General features: G+C 34.8%; 1 long non-coding RNA gene across 1 annotated transcript in view; it reads right to left on the bottom strand.

Moving 5' to 3' along the window:
• The window catches only part of LOC107669288 (uncharacterized), a 7,653-nt gene extending 6,593 nt beyond the window's left edge, over positions 1-1,060 (bottom strand). The window contains exon 1 of the long non-coding RNA XR_001631967.1: positions 734-1,060. This is a non-coding gene — a long non-coding RNA (uncharacterized LOC107669288). The remainder of the gene's footprint in view (positions 1-733) is intronic.
• Positions 1,061-7,300: the final 6,240 nt, after the last annotated feature.

Raw genomic sequence — 7,300 nt, 5'->3', positions numbered from 1 at the left:
TAAACACATTTCATTACACCAAATACACAAAATAATGTTCTTTTTAGCAACGTCATATGACCCCTTTAAAGCACAGTCTTTGCTCAGCTGTATGGTAGAGTGGGGTAAAACTGTTTTACTACTGTTTTCCCAAAAATAACCACTAGATAAAATCAAGATACATTTTTGTAACTATGGACTATGTTGACAAGGGTGATGTAGAAGTATAAAAAATAATTTTAATCTCAAACTGCCTGCACTCTGATTTAGCTGTAAATCTATAATGCAAATTGCTTTGTCAGACTGAGGGGCATTTTACTCCACCTTTGGCGCAAAACGCTTAGAACAAATTAAATTTTTGTTAAAAATCTAATAACATGAAAACTCTGGACATTTTTCATACTTGGTTTATAAATGATATAATTGTCACTAAAACTATGATAACTGTTCTGGACACATTTAACTTTTGTTCTGTTCCACAGAAAAAAAAAAAAAGAAAAAAAAAGAGTCCTTAAGAGAGGTGTTTTCCCCCACTCTACCCAGTTCACCCAAAAATCATCATTCTGTCATTTACAGAAAAAGATGAACATTGCATGGCGTGCAAAATTCTTGTTCAGTAAAAAATATTCTTACTACTATCTTTGCCAAGTTGTATTGTTTGACATTTCTATTTCACAGTTTCACCACTGTAATAGCTTAAATAATGAATAATAAAAACTCTTAACAAAAAATGAAATATGATGGTTTTAATAACCTTGTGTTGAGCTGAAGAGAAGAAACGTCCATCACAACTCTGAGATCCCTGCTAATGTTGTGCCGTCTGAGCTTCAGGGGGATTTTTATATAATGAGAAGATGCGTATTAAACAGCAAAGGGGCTTCGATTCTGAGAACTGAAAGTTTCTGATATTCTGCGAAAAACTAAATAATACTCAGACTCTGATACTCTGCGAACAGCAAAGGGCTTCAATTCTAAGAACAGGAAACATGCCAAAATGGAGAAGGCGTGGTTTTGACTGAAGTTTGTCTTTGATTGGCTGCTTGTGTGTTGTTTGTGCTACAATGTAACTGCTCTGTGAACACAAATGTCACTGCAGAGCTAGAACTTCCTCCTCTCTACTAAAGTATAACACCTGCATTATATTCATCTGAAAACCAACACCACTACTAAGACCTTACAATGACTGTTCCTCTGACTGATGGCTAATATAATAATGATATTGCAATTTAATTGAATGATGTACAAATGACTGAAATAAAATAAACACTAGCATTATCATTATGTTGCTGGGGGGCATGTGGAAGGGATGAAAGCACTTTTAGTCAGACACATGGACACAGTTACTGGCTGATATTCATATTCAAAAATAACATCTGATACATCAGTCATTAATTATGTCATACAAAGTCAAAGATCAGGACAAGATGCAGGATCGTTACAGCTAATTGTCTTAGCTTATAGACAACATTGTGAAACCACTCTAAATACTGATTAATATTTGATGACATTTTCAAACTTTGCATAAACTCATCTAAAACAAATCTTGAACTATTAGTTAAAATTCTTCTAATACCATAAAAAAAATTACAAAACAAGAAGATAAAGATAGATTAGATTGAGTGTTCATGCAGAATGTTGTCAGTAAAGTGCAGCATCAGTGCAGGACTGAGACACTCACACGGATCTGTAAACAGTCATGCAGAAATTCAGTCTGATGAATTGGTGTAATGTGGTACTTTACAACATGAAAAAAAACAGCAGTGAATGTAACGGTGAAACTAAAATGAGATGACACAATAAAGGTCCATAATGAACAAACACCTCCACAATGACTTTCACATTGACTTCATGCTGTCTAATGCAAACAAGTGTCTCTTGTGGTTTGTGTCACCTTTCTGGCTTATTTTTTATTTGTTTTTTTCTTCTGCTGTTGGTGCACCTATGATTTCAGATGTTTTATCTATCTATCTATCTATCTATCTGTCTGTCTGTCTGTCTGTCTGTCTGTCTATCTATCTATCTGTGTGTGTCTGTTATAAAATAATATATTGTCTTACACTTGGATGTTTAAGCAATATCTCTTCAAAACTTTCACATACACTGTGTGAATTATTTCTATAAAGATATAATGCATATAACACAGCAAAGGTGTGATCATCTTTGACCTTGTTTTGCAGTGAACTCTTGCTTAATAATTTTTCTGTTATTCCAACCAGGACTTCATTTCCGAATAAAATTACGTTTCATAACAGCGAAGTACATCTGAGAGATTTCACGCTAAGCTGCATCAGACAGACCGCGGATGAAGTCCTTAAGTGCGTAAAGGCTTGTGCAAAACAAACATAAACATTTTTTGATTAAACACTGTGTCATCCAAGATCTCGAGACTGTGGAGCCGCTGGATGAATTTCTGCACACGCACAGCGGTACACCTCCAGATGTTACAGATACAATAAGCTATCATCTTCTCCTCCGGCGGTTGCCATGACAACAAACAGTCTCTATGGAGTGAGAATAGGAAAAAGCGACAGCCATAGTGTGGCGACAGCACCACACCTCTCAAGGGGAAAATAAACTGTAGGCACGCATGCTTTTTCTTTTTTTTTCAAAACAACCACACAGATTACAAATCAATCATACAGAGTAAGCAATAATCAGTTTACTTAAATTAGCTCAAAACAAACAAAAGAACCCCTAAACACACAATAAGAAACCATTGCAAACAAAACTTACTTTAATAAATGTATTTCCCGATGTAAATTGTGGCTGTGGTTTTGATGACAATAACTGAAATACACAAGGTGGTACTTCTTCTCTATAGCATATCAGTTTCAATACAACAGTACAAAGTACATTAGATACTGACAGCAAGAGACTGGACAGGATTTACAGTTATGCTTTTACTGTTAGCCTGTCAACAAATTACAGTACAATGTCACTGTGAATTACAGCAATACAAAATCAGTACGGTAAACACTGGAAACAGCCTTTAGGCAGAAATGTACATGTAACACTATAAAGCACCTTCACATACAAGCAACATGCAAATATAATGGCAAATATTATGTTATTTCAGCATATATATATATATATATATATATATACACATTTTACATATTATATAAAAACGAATTGCATGAATATGCGTATGTCTTTGTGAGTGAGTCCTGTGATGGACCGTCGTCTGTACAGATTGATTCTCTGTCTCTGAGATGCTGTTATAAACTCCAGCATCAGATCTTACATATGACAAGCGGTTTGAGAGTGGATGGAAATATGCAAATACGTTTTGCTTAACTAAGTCAGTCTTACAAACAGAATGGATGCTGCATTCATTTAGAATAAGGTGAAAAGATGAGTAATGAATGCATATACAATAAACAGTATGGAAGGATGCAAAAACATATGCACCTTACTTTGCAGCACAGAAGTGATTTTCTGTGAATGTGCAAGACTTCAGATTCATCAGCTGCAATATGGCAATAACTAAGATTAAAGTGTCGTAAACGGTAAAACAGTTTACACTACAGACCAGTGTATTTATAATTATGACAATTCATTCAAATAACATGGCAAGCAACACAGCATGGTTTCTTAGCTTTGGCCCTCGAGGTCCATTTTCCTGCAGAGTTCAGCTCCAACCCTCATCAAACACACCTGAACAAGCCGATCAGGTTCTTCAGGATCACTAGAAAGTTTTTGATCAAGGTTGGAGCTAAACTCTGCAGGAAAGTGGATCCCGAGGGCCAGAGTTCAGAGCCTCTGCAATACAGCAGCAGTTTTTGCAATGTCAGGCAGCATAACGAGTTGTTTTGTGCAACTAAAAATAACTGGAAGTGTATAACAGCGGAAGCCAGATACATTCAGTTTACAAACAGCCATGAACACACTTCTGTTAGAAATATCTGTTTGTAGATTGAATGTATCTGGACTCCTCCAGTTATTTTAGAATATATTAAATGAATCACAAAATACAGGGATGCAAAAACACAGATAGTAAACGAAAATGCATGAAATATAAGGCAGTGCAAATTGAAACAAATATTTAGTCAAACAAAAACGAGTCTCTGTGTGATTCAGATGCAGATCAAATGTTCATGGTGTGAAAATGATCAGAGTAAAGTGCTACAGTTCAATAAAACACTGACCTGAGAAAGAAACGGTTCATTAGTCTGTTTGTTTGTGATCAGATGAGTCTGTAGTCTGGAGTGATGGAGTCTGTGATGATGAAGATGATGATGATGATGATGATGATGATGTTCAGATCTTCAGCTGCTGGTGTCTCAGTGATGCTGTTAGTTCTTGAGAACATCTGAAGGGTTTTGATGTGAGGATCTCACCTCAGCTTTTATGTCAGAATGAAACTTCACAGGCCCGTCTGAATCATCTGAAACTAGAAATCACAAATATATATTTTAGATGATCTACATATATTGTTTTGAATTTATAAGTTTATGTTCTTGATCAGTAATACACGTCAGTTAAACAATCACACGTCTGTTTCATTCATCTAGGTCACTGCAGAAAGTCAGTGTGATGAATCTGTCTGAATGAAAAAATACTATAGTAATTTGTAGTAAATACTATAGTGTTTTTGAACCATACTATAGTAAAGTACTTGAAACCCATCCAAAGTGCACACAGTGAACAGTGAACACACACACACCGTGAACACACACCCGGAGCAGTGGGCAGCCATTTATGCTGCGGGAGCAGTTGGGGGTTTAGAGTCCGACTCTCTAACCATAAGGCCACGACTTCCCCGTATATACAGCGTTATGAGATTGCCGTTTTGAATCCTCCTGTGAAAGGTTATTTCTGTTGTGTATTTCACAAAATATTGTGTTTTTTTCTGTTTAAAATCATCTAATTTACATTGTATTAAAAAAAAAAGGTTACGTGATGCATGATATGCTCCGATGAAACAGAGTTCCCTCATAACCACGAACTCTGTTGAGTCATAGTTTAAGATAATTCAGTTTTATTTCAGTGTTTATGATCATCATTAGTAGATTTACTCTTAAAAACATTCAGAGTGATGTTCAGTGATGTTGTGATGTGTTATTTTATTGAAAAGATGTGTTGAAAATGCCAACGTATATGCGTAACGTTGATTGCATCGTTTAATTTAGTAAGTGCTTTTTGCTTAGTCACAAATTCATGTTTATACTGCTTTATTAATCAGTATTTCTGCACGAAACTGAGTTTATGAGAGATTTCATATGTAAAAACTCAAGTTTAACGTGACACCACCTATTATGTGTTGATAGGAGAAAATCATTTCCTATGAACATTATTAATGGTACAACAGAGTGAAAATCATTTTATTAGATTCAGATCTGTAGAAAGAGGTCTTGTAACTTTGCACGAGTTCAGTGTTTAAAACTGATTACAATATGCATGTGCAGATTGGTTTTTTTCCTTCCCGTTTCCCTGTGGTTTCAAGCCACGAGGTTGTTGAATCAAAGATGGCGAGCCAATGAAACTCCGGAGAAGAAATATCGCAAGCAGTGAAGTTTTCTACGAGCGATCTCTCAGAGATTTCTAGGATCTTCAGTCTCCACTGAACTTTTTCTTGAGTGAACCTACACAAGGATCAGATGAGAACTTTTGATCATATTTACTACCCGGGTAGATATTGACGAAAATACTACTTTTCTGGTTTTGTTTTATGGGCCCAAGTTTTTTGTTTATATACTATTATTGAACTATAATTGTATTTTCCTTTTACTTGATCAAATTGCACTTTCATATTCTAAAAGGAATGGTGCAATAAAACTGTGCAGTTGTTAAATATTACTCACGTGTTGTGGTTGTGACTCACAAATACTGCCTCCTAGAACCTAGGTCTTGAATTTTAGTGGTTCTATTATCGTTTAGCTGGAATTGAGTGAAATCGCTACATATATATAATCTTTATAATATCATGAATATCTTCTGAGCTGTAATGCTGCTGATCTCCAGTAGCGAGCGACACTTGACTGTCTGTCACTCAATCACATGATCATGAGCTCCTCTGAGACGTGAAAACAGTGAGAAACAAACAAACAGAAGTATGTCTCAGAAACACTTTGACTTATTTAATATTGCACAGATGATATGAAGGTTGTACACGGAGTAATGGCTTGCAGATCTCGAGTATTACATGCATTTGTATTGTGCTTTGCTGTAAAAATGTGATAGTTGAAAATTTAAAGTTTCAGAAACTGTGTGATATGTAAATATAAATAATGTATTTTTAGTTTATTCTCAGAAAATTGAATGCGTATACATCTAGCATTAACTCTAATGGTGGATAAAACACAGTGTCAGCTTCAAAAATGATAATGATTAGCCAGATAATATTTTAGACATTTTTACAATGTATTTTCAACAGTATAGATAAGTCTGTCTATGACCTTCACAGCTGGTTGCATTAAGGGATCACACGACTAAAGAAAATTACTCTGGAACAGACTTTAATGATAAATACTTGTAGAACAGGAAGAAACACAACCAAACTAATGTGTAAACAAAGATGAACAGACACTAATGGAGAACTTAGAGTTTAAATGCATGGATGCAACGAATGGAATAGAGATAATTAGTAAACACCAATGGAATGACTAATGAATTCAACAATCAAAGAAACAAACTAGAAACTGGGTCAAATGAGGAAGACAGACAGACAAAGCATACATTTTACAACGTCAAGTTAAAGCTGCCTTCGTGTCGTGTTTTAAACTCAAGTTTAACATATAGTAACATAGCTACAGTAATAACAGTGATTACAGTAGTGATTACTGTAAAACAATCAAATTCTGAAAAAAAAAAAACACGTACAACTATTTACAAATATCAAATACATTCACAGACATTCAGATTATATGAACTTTGCAGTTCTGAAGTGTAAGAACCAACCAAATGTATGCAACCTTCAATGCATTACTGTAATTGAAGTGCATTCACTTATGAATACTATGCATACTAATATGGAATAATGTATAATATCCTAAAATCTACAAAACAAAACCAAATGAAGTCAGAAATTCAAGTGTTTTAAATATGTACAAATATGATCAAACACTGAACAATGAGCCATTTTACGTTATGTTAAAAAAAAGAGCAGTTTAGTCTAGGGCTGCATGATAAATCAAAATAAAATCTAAATATTGCTTAGTGCGATCATCTTGCGTTCATCTGAAAACACAAGCTTAGCATGAACTGGTCAGACAAAAACACACAGACTGACTCATTTCCCAGTTCTTCAGAAGTGTGCAAATATGTATATACAGTTCCAAAAAACAAATCCAAAACTATAATCCAAAAAAAGAGAAGCTTT

Source organism: Sinocyclocheilus anshuiensis, unplaced genomic scaffold, assembly GCF_001515605.1.
Source record: "Sinocyclocheilus anshuiensis isolate Anshui unplaced genomic scaffold, SAMN03320099.WGS_v1.1 scaffold320, whole genome shotgun sequence".
NCBI classification, from domain to species: Eukaryota; Metazoa; Chordata; class Actinopteri; order Cypriniformes; family Cyprinidae; genus Sinocyclocheilus; species Sinocyclocheilus anshuiensis.
Note: the sequence above shows the minus strand (reverse complement) of the source record. Positions and strands in the feature narration are given on the sequence as shown.